The following is a 13,785-nucleotide window of genomic DNA, read 5'->3' as shown; positions in this document are numbered from 1 at the left end:
AAAAGGTCTGATTTCTCCTTTATATTAAGTGCTCTTTATACTGTTTTTGTGCTGTAAAGGGCCTTAAAGTTAGATTTATCCTCCCTTTTGGATCCCTTATTACACTAGAGCATAAAAAATAGCCTTAATGTAAAGAAGAATCATGCCCATGATTTTTAAATGTTCACGTATTCGTTATTATCAACGTTAAAAAAATATGTCTGACACTAGTCTTCATTCATGATCATTTACATGCAAAATAATAAAAGCGGTTTAACCTGATGGAGTCAAAGCAAGATGGCGTTTACAAAGGGGAAGCCACACTTCTCTAACCTAAGCAGATTAACTGAAAAAGTTGGATAGTAAATAAACAACTATTAAAACAAATAAATAACGAGTTTTTAATCATGACATTGTCACTTCCCTCACGATCAACGGATAGAAAACAGAGATGTAGAAAGAGATTAATAGTGAAAGGCTTCAGGATATATTTTTAGAAATCATGCACAAAAACATTAAGGTTGCAAAGTTGACCACTCCAAAGTTAAGAAATGCCATAATTAAGATGGCCTGTGCTACCTGAATTCATCCCCCTTGTCCATATGCATTATGATACTGTCTTTAATTACATGATCACATCCTATTTTTCCCACAGGGCCCCTGCCTCATTCACTGCACAGGATGGACAGTACTCACTTAATGAGCAGTGTGACTGGGTCAGGCCAGATGGCTACAGGAGAAGGCAGATATATTAGCCCCAGGTTAAGTAGGTCCCTTTTCCCTGGGTAAGGTAACAGGGAAGGTTCCAGAACAATCAGGAACTTTCTGGAAACAATTAAGGCAGACAGGCTGATTAGAACACCTGCAGCCAATCAAGAAGCTGCCAGAATCAATTAAGACAGGCAGGGTGATCAGGGCACGTAGGTTTAAAAAAGTAACTTCAGTTTGTGGTGTGCGTGTGGGGAGCTGGGAGCAAGAGGTGCAAGAAGCTGAGAGTGAGCAGGCGTACTACTAGAAGACTGAGAAGTACAAGCTTTATCAGACATCAGGAGGAAGGTCCTGCAGTGAGAATAAAGAAGATGTTGGGAGGAGACCATGGGGGAGTAGCCCAGGGAATTGTAGCTGTCATGCAGCTGTTACAGGAGTTGCCATAGACAGCTGCAATCCACAGGGCCCTGGGCTGGAACCCGGAGTAGAGGGTGGGCCCGGGTTCCCCCCATTCCTCCATTCCCCCAACTCCCTACTTGATACCGGAGGAATTGACCTGGACTGTGGGTTCCACCAGAGGGGAAGGTTTCTGGCCTGTTCCCCGATCCACTAGGTGGATCAGCAGAGACTGCGGGGATTGTTCTTCTTCCTTTTCCCCATGCTGGCCAGTGATGAGGCTAACTGAGTGAACGGCAGATTTGAGCCATGAAAGTGGCCAAACTGAGGACTGCCATGAACCTCTGAGGTGAGAAAATCTGCCAATAAGCGCAGGACCCACCAAGGCAGAGGAGGAACTTTGTCACAGCAGCTATTCAATATTTTGTTTTCTCTTAATTTTTTAATGTGTGGTCCCTGGCCTTATTTACTTAACAATATTAAACCCTCTTCTGATGACAGAATCATTCATTTCTTCATGGGTTTTTCTCATGCACTTATCATTGTAGTATCAAAGTGCTTCACACATTAAATTATTTTCACAACAACTGTGTGAATTGAAGGGATGGCATAATCCCTATTTTACAGATAGGAAACTGAGGCACAGAGTGATTAAGCCAAAAGTTTCCACTAATTTTGGAAGTCCAATTTGAGATGACCAGGACCTGATTCTTCAGAGGACTTATCATTATACAGACCTTTATATGTTCAAAGCACAGCTCCCACTACTTCAGTTGTAGCTCTGAATGCTCAGCACATCTGCAGATCAGACCTCAGGATATCAAGCTGGGCACCCTGAAAATGAGGAACACACAGTTAGTGGCCACCTGTGAAAAGTTTGGTTTAAGTGACTTGCCCAGAGTCACATAGGAACTTTGTGGCAGAGGCAAGGATAGAATCCAATTCTCCAGGGCAGCATTCAACTACCTTAACCATGAGACTGTCCTTTCTCTTCCTGCAGTTCCTTGTCTCATTCACTACAGACCTTCTAACTCCTGATACAAATGAGGAAGGGTCCTATAGACAAAGTGTCCTTTACTACACGACCCTGATTCATCCCCAGAGCAGTTCTATTCTTCAGTGCACTGAATGAGGGAGAGGATTTTATGCCCTGGTTGGTAGGTAAAATATAAGCTGGAAAGCTGGATGTGGTCCCCGGGCCACCAGTTGCCCATTCCTGATTCAGGGCTTGTCTCCATTTACCGTGGATTGATGCTGTGGCGATCGATCCACCGGGGATTGATTTAGCAGGTCTAATGAAGACCCACTAAATTGACTGGTGATCGCTCTCCCATCGATTACGATACTCAACCGGAACGAGAAACATAAGATAAGTCGAAGGGAGAGTTTCTCCCATCTATCCAGCATGGTGTAGACACTGCAATAAGTCGACCTACGGTACGTTGACTCCAGCTATGTTATTCACGTAGCTGGAGTTGCGTAACTTAGGTCGACTTAACCCTGTAGTGTAGACCTGCCCTTGATTGACCTACAAGAGAATAGCATGCATTTGGACAACAGAGAAGTTTATCAGCCTTTCATGAGATAAATATGTAGTTTACCAGTGCCCTCATGCTAGCATATAATAATCCTGCAGCCAAAAGTAAAGTGAAAGTTCAGTAGGTTCAGGGGCTATACTGGGCCAAGATCAGGAGGACTTAAAAGGCTGTATATTATACAAGCAAGGTACTTTCAAATTCAGAGTGCTGACACTCCCAAACAGAGAAAAAGGTTTTAGCCGTTGTTTGGGTATGTGGACAAAAATGACACTTTGAGACTGCATTTGGTTTTATTACAGATAGTAAACCACTCAAGATTATATATCCACCAAAATCAAAATCCTTTGCCAGAAGTCACAGATGGGAATTAAGGCTGTTGCAATATTGATTCAAAATTTTATCCCAACAGAGTATATGCATCAGTGCAGCTGATGCATTATCAAGGCTATCCCCTCTAGAGCAAATAAAATTTGTAATCCGGCAGCAGAATATGTCTATTTTATAATTTACGCTGTTGTTCCCCACATTTTTCCTCCTTAAGGGGTAGAGGCAGCTTCTGAAAGAGATCCAGACATTATCCACCTTAGACACATTAAGGAGTCATTAAAGTGAACTTGTATACTGGTGCCCAAAGAGCTTTGCAAACAGACATTGAAAATTAGCACATGAAGAGCTACCAGTGTTGTGTGGATGAAACCACACTGGAGAATGTTGATGGCCAAGTGTAGACACACAAGCAGAACCCACATCTGCTGCATGTCCATCCTGTCAATTATTGGGCCTTTGGCCAAGGCAAAACTTATATCCAGTACACAAATATCATTAATACCCTGTTGCCATGGTGGGCCATTTGTTGGTTCTTGTTGATTATTGTTCACAGTGGCAGGAACAACAAGGAGTCCAGTGGCACCTTAAAGACTAACAGATTTATTTGAGCATAAGCTTTCATGGGTAAAAACCCCACTTCTTCAGATGCATGGAGTGAAAATTACAGATGCAGACATAAATATACTGACACATAAAGAGAAGGGAGTTACCTCACAAGTGGAGAACCAGTGTTGACAGGGCCAGTTCGATCAGGGCCAATAATAGATGAGGAGGTGTCCATTCCTGGAGAGGTAAAGCTGCTTTTGTAATGAGCCAGCCACTCCCAGTCCCTATTCAAGCCCAAATTAATGGTGTTAAATTTGCAAATGAATTTTAGTTCTGCTGTTTCTCTTTGAAGTCTGTTTCTGAAGTTTTTTTGTTCAAGTATACTGTCAAGGTTCCTTCCCCACTCTGAACTCTAGGGTACACATGTGGGGACCTGCATGAAAGACCCCCTAAGCTTATTCTTACAAGCTTAGGTTAAAAGCTGCCACCACCAAAGTGTTACACAAAGAACAGGGGAAGCACCCACTTGGAAACGTCTCCCTCCCCAAAATATCCCCCCAAGCACTACACCCCCTTTCCTGGGGAAGGCTTGATAAAAATCCTCACCAATTTGCATTGGTGAACACAGACTCAAACCCTTGGATCTTAAGAACAATGAAAAAGCAATCAGGTTCTTAAAAGAGAATTTTAACTAAAGAAAAAGTAAAAGAATCACCTCTGTAAAATCAGGATGGTAAATACGTTACAGGGTAATCAGATTCAACACACAGAGAATCCCTCTAGGCTAAACCTTAAGTTACAAAAAGACACAAAAACAGGAATCTACATTCCATTCAGCACAACTTATTTTATCAGCTATTTAAACAAAACAGAATCTAACTCATATCTAACTAGATTGCTTATTAACTCTTTACAGGAGTTCTGACCTGCATTCCTGCTCTGGTTCCGCCAAAAGCATCACACAGACAGAGAGAGATCCTTTGTTTCCCCTCCACTCCAGCTTTGGTCATTTTGGTCAGGTGCCAGCGAGATTATCTTAGCTTCTTAACTCTTTACAGGTGAAAGGGTTTTCCTCTGGCCAGGAGGGATTTAAAGGTGTTTACCCTTCCCGTTATATTTATGACATATACGTTCAAATCTGTTATAGAATGTCCAGGAAGATTGAAGCGTTCTCCTACTGGCTTTTGTACGTTACCATTCCTGATGTCCGATTTGTGTCCATTTATTCTTTTACGTAGGGACTGTCCAGTTTGGCCAATGTACATGGCAGAGGGACTTTAAGGTGCCACCGGACTTCTTGTTGGTTTGTGGATACAGACTAACATGGCTATCCCCTGATACTTGTCAGGAGCAGGAAGTGTCCATAGTGAAAAGGCTACAACCATCACCATTCTTAATAGCTTTGAGAACATAGTGGAAAGATATGGGATATCTAAACTCTTTTTCAGTGATAATGATTCTTAATTTTTGTCCAAGGAATTTTGGTATTTGTTACTGGATAATAGTATTTTGCATGGTGTGACACCTCATTTGTCTCAAGCCAATGGGATGGGTGTCAAAATAGAACACTTTGCAAAGTACTTAGAATAGTGCTTAGAAAAGGATCCAAAAAATGAATGCTCACATTTTTTGGCATCTCATCATGCATCCTATACAATCATTGGGAAAAACCCAGCAGAGCTACACTTTGTTAGGAGATTCCATACCAAAATACCAGGAGTCTCAACTGGTTTAACAGAACAGGACTGTATTGAACAAGAAAGAGACCACAAAAGAAACAACAGTGGAAATTTTGAGACCAAGAATACATTAATCACAGATGACAAGTGTCATAGTACCTTGTATGTGACTGCAATTGAGACAGCCAATCTCAGGTCAGACTGTCAGAAAAGAGGGCGGACACCCCAAACTGGTGGTATATTCTGTAATTAGATTTCATCAAACCAGTAATAAACGGGCACTCCTAGACTATGTATTAGTCTAACCATGGAGCCAGAGACAATCCCCTTAAGCTCTCCAGCCCCTTTTTGCCACCCACACAAACTGGACTTTATGATGAAAGGTTATTAAAATTGAAATCACCACACATTAGGTTCTTCCAACCCCAAAGGATTGATCACTTACACCAGGTCAGTGGATGCTTTGGATCACACACCAAAAACAACACTGATAACCAATTTCTTTAGTAAACTAAAGATTTATTAGCTAAGAAAAAGAAATGAGAGTTATGTATATTACCTGCTTTTAACCTTTCAATAACAGGTGAGTCAAAGTTTGTAAGTCCATAAAGATAACAGAGATGGGTTTCTGCTTAGTTCTCCATAAATGTCTCAGGACTGCCCAAAATGGCTTTGGGGACCTCTGCTCTGTATCTGGGATGCCCTCTGACAGCATCAAAATAGATCAGAGAGCTAAAGGATCATTTCCAGAATCCAGTATTTTATAGATCCTTCCCACAGAAGATAAGCCTAAAATAGTTTGGCAGGTGTTCCTAGCACAGCATAGGCTCTCGTTTTGTTGACTCAACACAGACAAAGTTTGCAGATCTCCCCTTGTCCTACACAATGACCCATCCTTTGAAGTTAACACCCATCTCATCTAAAGTTCTAAGGCTTCAGTCATGGTTGATGGGCCATCCAATTACAGAGACATACAAAGGGAGGAAGTGTTGCCTTATATATTAAAAATGTATACACTTGGACTGAGGTTGTCAAGGTTCCTTCCCCACTCTGAATGCTAGGGTACAGATGTGGGGACCTGCATGAAAACCTCCTAAGCTTATCTTTACCAGCTTAGGTCAAAACTTCCCCAAGGTACAAAATATTCCACCCTTTGCCCTTGGATTGGCCGCTACCACCACCAAACAAATACTGGTTACTGGGGAAGAGCTATTTGGAAACGTCTTTCCCCCCAAATACTTCCCAAAACCTTACACCCCACTTCCTGGACAAGGTTTGGTAAAAAGCCTCAACAATTTGCATAGGTGACCACAGACCCAAACCCTTGGATCTGAGAACAATGAAAAAGCATTCAGTTTTCTTACAAGAAGACTTTTAATAGAAATAGGAGTAAATAGAAGTAAAGAAATCCCCTCTGTAAAATCAGGATGGTAGATACCTTAGAGGGTAATTAGATTCAAAACATAGAGAATCCCTCTAGGCAAAACCTTAAGTTACAAAAAAGATACACAGACAGAAATAGTTATTCTATTCAGCACAATTCTTTTCTCAGCCATTTAAAGAAATCATAATCTAACACATACCTAGCTAGATTACTTACTAAAAGTTCTAAGACTCCATTCCTGGCCTATCCCCGACAAAAGCAGCATATAGACAGACACACAGACCCTTTGTTTCTCTCTCTCCTCCCAGCTTTTGAAAGTATCTTGTCTCCTCATTGGTCATTTTGGTCAGGTGCCAGCGAGGTTACCTTTAGCTTCTTAACCCTTTACAGGTGAGAGGAGTTTTCCTCTGGCCAGGAGGGATTTTAAAGGGGTTTACCCTTCCCTTTATATTTATGACACAGAGGTTGAGATAGAAATAAGAGACAGATTTGTTGAAAGTCTCTGGGTAAGGATAAAAGGGGTAAAAAACAAGGATGATGTCACGGTAAGGGTCTACTACAGACCACCAAACCAGGAAGAGGAGGTGGATGAGGCTTTTTTTAAACAACTATCACAATCATCCAAAGCACAGGATGTGGTGGTGATGAGGAACTTAAACTACCCAGACATTTGTTGGGAAAATAACACAGCAGGACACAGATTATCCAACAAGTTCTTGGAATGTATTGGAGACACTTTTTTATTTCAGAAGGTGGAGAAAACTACTGGGGGGAGGCTGTTCTAGATTTGATTTTGACAAATAGGGAGGAACTGGTTGAGAATTTGGAAGTGGAAGGCAACTTGGGTGAAAGTGATCATGAAATGGTAGAGTTCATGATTCTAAGGAATGGTAGGAGGGAGAAAATCACAATAAAGACACTGGATTTCAAGAAGGCAGACTTTAGCAAACTCAGGAAGTTGGTAGGTAAAATCCCTTGGGAAGCAAGTCTAAGGGGAAAAACAATTGAAGACAGTTGGCAGTTTTTCAAAGAGACATTATTAAGATTACAAGAGCAAACTATCCCACTGCATAGGAAAGATAGGAAGTATGGCAAGAGACCACCCTGGCTTAACCAGGAGATTTTCGATGATCTAAAACTCAAAAAGGAGTCCTACAAAAAGTGGAAACTTGGTCAAATTACAAAGGATGAATATAAACAAATAACACAAGTATGTAGGGACAAAATTAGAAAAGCCAAGGCATACAACGAGATCAAACTAGCTAGGGACATAAAAGGAAACAAGAAAACATTCTACAAATACATTAGAAGCAAGAGAAAGACCAAGGACAGAGTAAGCCCATTACTCAATGAGGGGGAAAAGACAACAGAAAATGTGGAAATGGAAGAAGCACTTAATGACTTCTTTTCAGTTTTCACCAAGAAGGTTGGTGGCAACTGGGCATCTAACATAGTGAATGCCAGTGAAAATGAGGTAGGATCAGAGTCTAAAATAGGGAAAGAACAAGTCAAGAATTACTTAGACAAGTTAGATGTCTTCAAATCACCAGGGCCTGATGAAATGCATCCTAGAATACTCAAGGAGCTGACTGAGGAGATATCTGAGCCATTAGCAATTATCTTTGAAAAGTCATGGAAGACAGGAGACATTCCAGAAGACTGGAAAAGGGCAAATATAGTGCCCATCTATAAAAAGGGAAATGAGGACAACCCTGGGAATTACAGACCAGTCAGCTTAACTTCTGTACCCAGAAAGATAATGGAGCAAATAATTAAGCGATCAATTTGCAAACACCTAGAAGATAATAAGGTGATAAACAACAGTCAGCATGGATTTGTCAAGAAGAAATCATGTCAAACCAACCAGATAGCTTTCTTTGACAGGGTAAGAAGCTTTGTGGATTGGCGGGAAAGCAGTAGATATGGTATATTTTGACTTTAGTAAGGCTTTTGATACGGTCTCGCATGACCTTATCATAAACAAACTAGGGAAATACAACCTAGATGGAGCTACTACAAGGTGGGTGTATAACTGGTTGGAAAATTGTTACCAGAAAGTAGTTATCAGTGGTTCACAGTAATGTTGGAAGAGCATAACGAGTGGGGTCCCATAGGGATCGGTTCTGGGTCCAGTTCTGTTCAATATCTTCATCAATGATTTAGATAATGGCATAGAGAGTACACTTATAAAGTTTGCGGACGATACCAACCTGAAAGGGATTGCAAGTGTTTTGGAGGATATGATTAAAATTCAAAATGATTTGGACAAATTGGAGAAATGGTCTGAAGTAAATAGGATGAAATTCAATAAGGACAAATGCACAGTACTCCACTTAGGAAGGAACAATCAGTTGCACACATACAAAGTGGGAAATGACTGCCTAGGAAGGAGTACTATGGAAAGGGATCTGGGGGTCATAGTGGATCACAAGCTAAATATGAGTCAACAGTGTAATGCTGTTGCAAAAAAAGCAAACATAATTCTGGGATGTATTAGCAGGAGTGTTGTAAACAAGACATGAGGAGTAATTCTTCTGCTCTACTCTGCGCTGATTAGGCCTCAACTGGAGTATTGTGTCAAGTTCTGGGTGCCACATTTCAGAAAAGATGTGGACAAATTGGAGGGATAGCTCAGTGGTTTGAGCATTGACCGGCTAAACCCAGGGTTGTGAGTTCAATCCTTGAGGGGGCCATTTAGGGATCTGGGGCAAAAAAATTTGGGGATTGTGCCTGCTTTGAGCAGGGGGTTGGACTAGATGATCTCCTGAGGTCCCATCCAACTCTGATAGTCTATGAGTCTAACAGCAACAAAAATATTAAAGGTCTAGAAAACATAACGTATGAGGGAAGACTGAAAAAACTGGGTTTGTTTAGTCTGGAGAAGAGGAGACATGATAACAGTTTTCATGTACATAAAAGGTTGTTACAAAGAGAGGAGAAAAATTGTTCTTCTTAACCTCTCAGGATAGGACAAGAAGCAATGGGCTTAAATTGCAGCAAGGGAGGTTTAGGTTGGACATCAGGAAAAACTTCCTGTCAGAGTGGTTAAGCACTGGAATAAATTGCCTAGGGAGGTTGTGGAATCTCCATCATTGGGGATTTTTAAGAGCAGGTAGGACAAACACCTGCAGGGATGGTCTAGAGATAATACTTAATCCTGCCATGAGTGCAGGGGACTGGACTAGATGACCTCTCAAGGTCCCTTCCAGTCCTATGATTCTATAACACATTTAGTTACAGACATCCAGACAATTAGTTTTCCTGAACAATGTGACATCAAGTAAACTCTTATCCCAACACATATTAAGGTTAAGTAAGAACAAAGATAGCAATCACAGGAAATAGGCGAAGACAAAAACATTATCATTTCACTAGCTTTCATGCATTTAAAGCAATTGTAATTACTGGGCACATGCCAAGTACAGGTAATGTGATAACATCCCCTTTTGTTCTGTTCTAACAAGTGACTTGGTACATTTAACACTTCCTTGAGGGTGTGACCTTAGCTGGCTAGCTGTCAGCGCCACAGCAAGTTAGATCTAGAATTCTTGAGACCAACCGAGCTGCATTGGAACAAGAACACCAGAACTAACTATTCTTCAGCCATTGCACTAAAGCCTTATTGTTTGCTGGAAAAACATGGGAATCAAGTAGCTTTAGAAAAACTGATAGAAAGAAAATCTCATATGGAATTCTTCCTTTGTAAAAACATTTATTGAACCAAAGATATAACTCTCCATAGTCAAACCAGGGGAAGGAGACTTGGACACTTACGTAGAGTTCCAAAATGTAGACTGTATGTACCAGAAACAAAAGGAAATTGATCAAAACAGATATGAAATCCCCTCAAATATCTAAAAAAAATATGAGTGGAATTGAAGGAAGATATAGTTAGATGCTGGGTGCCAACACAGGCTCAATAATTTACTAACCAGTATTGGGTGAAGGTAGTATACTCTTAACCTAAAGTTTAGGAATTATGTATTTAAATGGTTATTGTTTAAATGTCATGTTAAATGTAAACGGTATGGTTCTAAAGAAAGGAGGGAATGTAGAGTCTTCCGATCCTAAGGAGTTAACTGTGTTGTACTGCTTGTAACCTGAGCTCTGACACTGACAGGTGTCCTCTTTCCTATGCTCAGCCTGGAATAGAAACAGCAGACAGTAAAGCAGTAACTGGAAGCAAGACAAGTATCTTTGTATATCTGCCCATCCAGCCACTCCTTTGCTATAAACACTGCAATGAGAAGTGATTTCTCTCTCTCTCTGTTTGGGCAGATCAGTTGGACTGTGGCCCTCATGTTGCACGGCACTGCTGATGTTCCAGCTGCCTGCATATCCAGAGAGAAGCAGTAAAAGTAAATCAGAACATGAGAGGAGAGGCAGATGGGAGAAAGGACAGAAGGGAAGCCATAGAAAGGACTGGGCGACAGCTAAGACCACTCTGTGGTATAGCACTCTTAAAAAATGGTAAATGTATGTATTCTCTCTCTCTCTCTTTCTTGCTCTATTTTTCTGTCCCTCTCTTTCCCATTCATTTGTTCTCTCACACTTTTTTGTTCTCAGGCACTGGAGGGTAGGAATGATTGTCATATGCATGTAGCGGTTATTTGTGAGGGAATATTGAATTTGGATTGTAATTGAATACTGTGGTGTAGGGTTTGAATTATTAGAGTGTGTTTGTGTGTGGAATATGGGCTGATTCTGTGTACACTCAGATGTAGTGTATATGTAGGGATTTGTAGTGAAAGAATATGGTTACCAGGCGTAGGGATGGATTTTGTGTGTGTATGTGTTAGTAAGGAGCTGGTGATGTAATAGCGCAGAGGTGGGAGGATTGTGACCTACTCCCTGCCCTGCACTGTGACACTGAAGGATAGTAGCAGGTGTTTGGTGCATGGCCCAGGCCCTTCCTGCCTATCAGCTCAGAGTGATAAAACAGCAGAGAGAGCAGTATCAAAGGCTGTTACCGCTGACTGAGACGGGAAGCAAACACCACTGGCGACAGCATGGTAAGGAGGGGACTGTGGGAACTCCACACTCATCAAGGGAACGGGAGGATTCTGGGGGTGGGAAGAGTCAGGGAGATCTGCCCTATTGTGAAGCTTGATGAGGGGCGGAGAATTCAGATTGCTTTCTGCTTCAGTGTCTGGATTCGAGGTGGGGAGAGTGGGGGTGAGACCAGAGACGGACTTGGTCAGGACTTCCTTGTGCTACACTGGATGGGCAGGGTGATCCTGGCCCCACCCTTGCAATATGGCACCCTTTTTACTGCTGGGTGAGTGCTACATCTGGACATTTTATTCTGCTCCATCCCTTAAGAGGCAGATTGAAACCCTTAAGCCTTGGAACTTGCCCTAATATGGTGCACCTCCCTCTGCTGTAGAAGGGCAAGTAGAAGAAGAGGAAATCTGAGGATGGATGAACCCTTCCTATTCAATCCCTTTTCCTTACAAAAAGCCATGCTGGCAGACTAGGAAGACAAAAAGACTAGGAAATCCAGATAACATGAAAATGACCATAACAAATAAAATGTTGGCTTCATTCATCTTCTGTGTATATGGACACAAACACTACTTTTTCCACAATCCATCACAAAGGCAATACAACCAGACTAAAAATACAGAAATTTACACCTGATTAGTCCATAGAGCTGGCATTTGGACTCTACAGTCTTAAAATATGTGAGCATTCCCACGTCACCGTGGGTCCAAGGCAACTTCAACACCACAGCTCCAGTTATGGCATCAGACCTCTGGTGATCATCAATGGTTTGTGTCACAGAACACTGACCTCACTAAGTAAAGGGGGAGCATGTGAGGTTCAGAATGCGTCAGATACAGACTGGGAAAAACAGACTGAGGCAAATTCAGCTTCAGTGGAACTCCAGTTAAATCAGTGGAAGTACAATGAAGATTTTAATTTGCTTCTGTACCTCTTAACTATTCAGTGGCTTCTGCGTATGATCCTATGTCTTTTTTTTTAGTAGCATAGAGTGGTTCTCATATTGAACAGTATGAGATTTGTTAGTTGCATATCATTTGTAGAGTCCTCTAAACTCAAAAGAAATCATTTTAGAAAAATACTTAACAAAATGCTTATTTTTGTGCGTGTTTTTAATTAACTTAGACCCCCCCACCCAACTACGATTTTCATCCCTCTAGACTTGTAGGTGTTTGAATGTTCCTTTTTAAATGGGAAATAAACAAGGCATTTAATCATTGGGAGTTTCTTGAAAATTCATTAAAATCTCTCAGGGCTTCTTATAAATTCACCTGCAAATCCCACCTCATCTTGCATACCAATCTACATCTGGAAGATGGTTTTATTTTGGTCCTGAGAATTTTATTATTCTCCACTGGTACAGAGCTATGCTCTGGAGACCACTCCCACCACACATGGATACACACACGTGCAGGCGCCTCATCTACTTAGGTGGACCTAATCTTACAGTTGGGCTTGCTGCAGCAAGTACATCTCAGAAATAACAGTACAGATACAGCTAGAGGATTTAAATCTACCTCAGTACAGTTAAGACCTACACCAGATTGTTCTCCACATGACTGCAAACATGACAGGGTCTGATTTTTATCAAAGAACAGTGTGGATAGAAGGCCAGATCCAAAACCTACTGAAGTCAATAAGAGTCTTTCCACTGACTTGGGCTTTGTATCAGATCCACAGTTAGTAAGAGCAAATGTGAGCCCCAGACTCTTAGAGAACAGATTTGAAATATTAGTTGAGAACAGGGTCAGGATTTAAATATCCTATTGGGATCAGTTTACAATGCTAGGGACTCTGAGGAAGTACTATGCTCTTCATTGTTCAAGCTATACTGACCTATTTTAAAGCAGTTTACTTTCAAAAACCCTGGTTTCAAATCTCCTGTTTTTATTGACATTTTTGTCCTTGCATGTTAGAACATTTCTAAACTGTAGCTGGTCTGAGGTAGAACTGGGATTGGTGCAGATCACCTCTGACACCGGGAAGTCATCAGAGCAGGCTGGCTGAGACAAGGAGCTGAGATATTCAAAGGAAAATGGACAGGATTTCAAATCAGAGGGACTGAAAACTCTGAATAGTGGGGAAGGGAGCAGATCTGTGGTCTCTATCAGTCATAAATTAAGCCATGAAACTACTAAGTCTCTCGGAGCAATCTCCCAGGTGTGTGAGTCTGTGAAGAAATGGAAAGGTTTAGAAGGTTGACTCACCTGTAGCTTCTTGAGAA

This window comes from Lepidochelys kempii, chromosome 1 (genome assembly GCF_965140285.1).
Source record: "Lepidochelys kempii isolate rLepKem1 chromosome 1, rLepKem1.hap1, whole genome shotgun sequence".
In the NCBI taxonomy this organism is placed as follows: Eukaryota; Metazoa; Chordata; order Testudines; family Cheloniidae; genus Lepidochelys; species Lepidochelys kempii.
The sequence above is the reverse complement of the archived record's forward strand: the minus strand, read 5'-3'. Positions refer to the sequence as shown.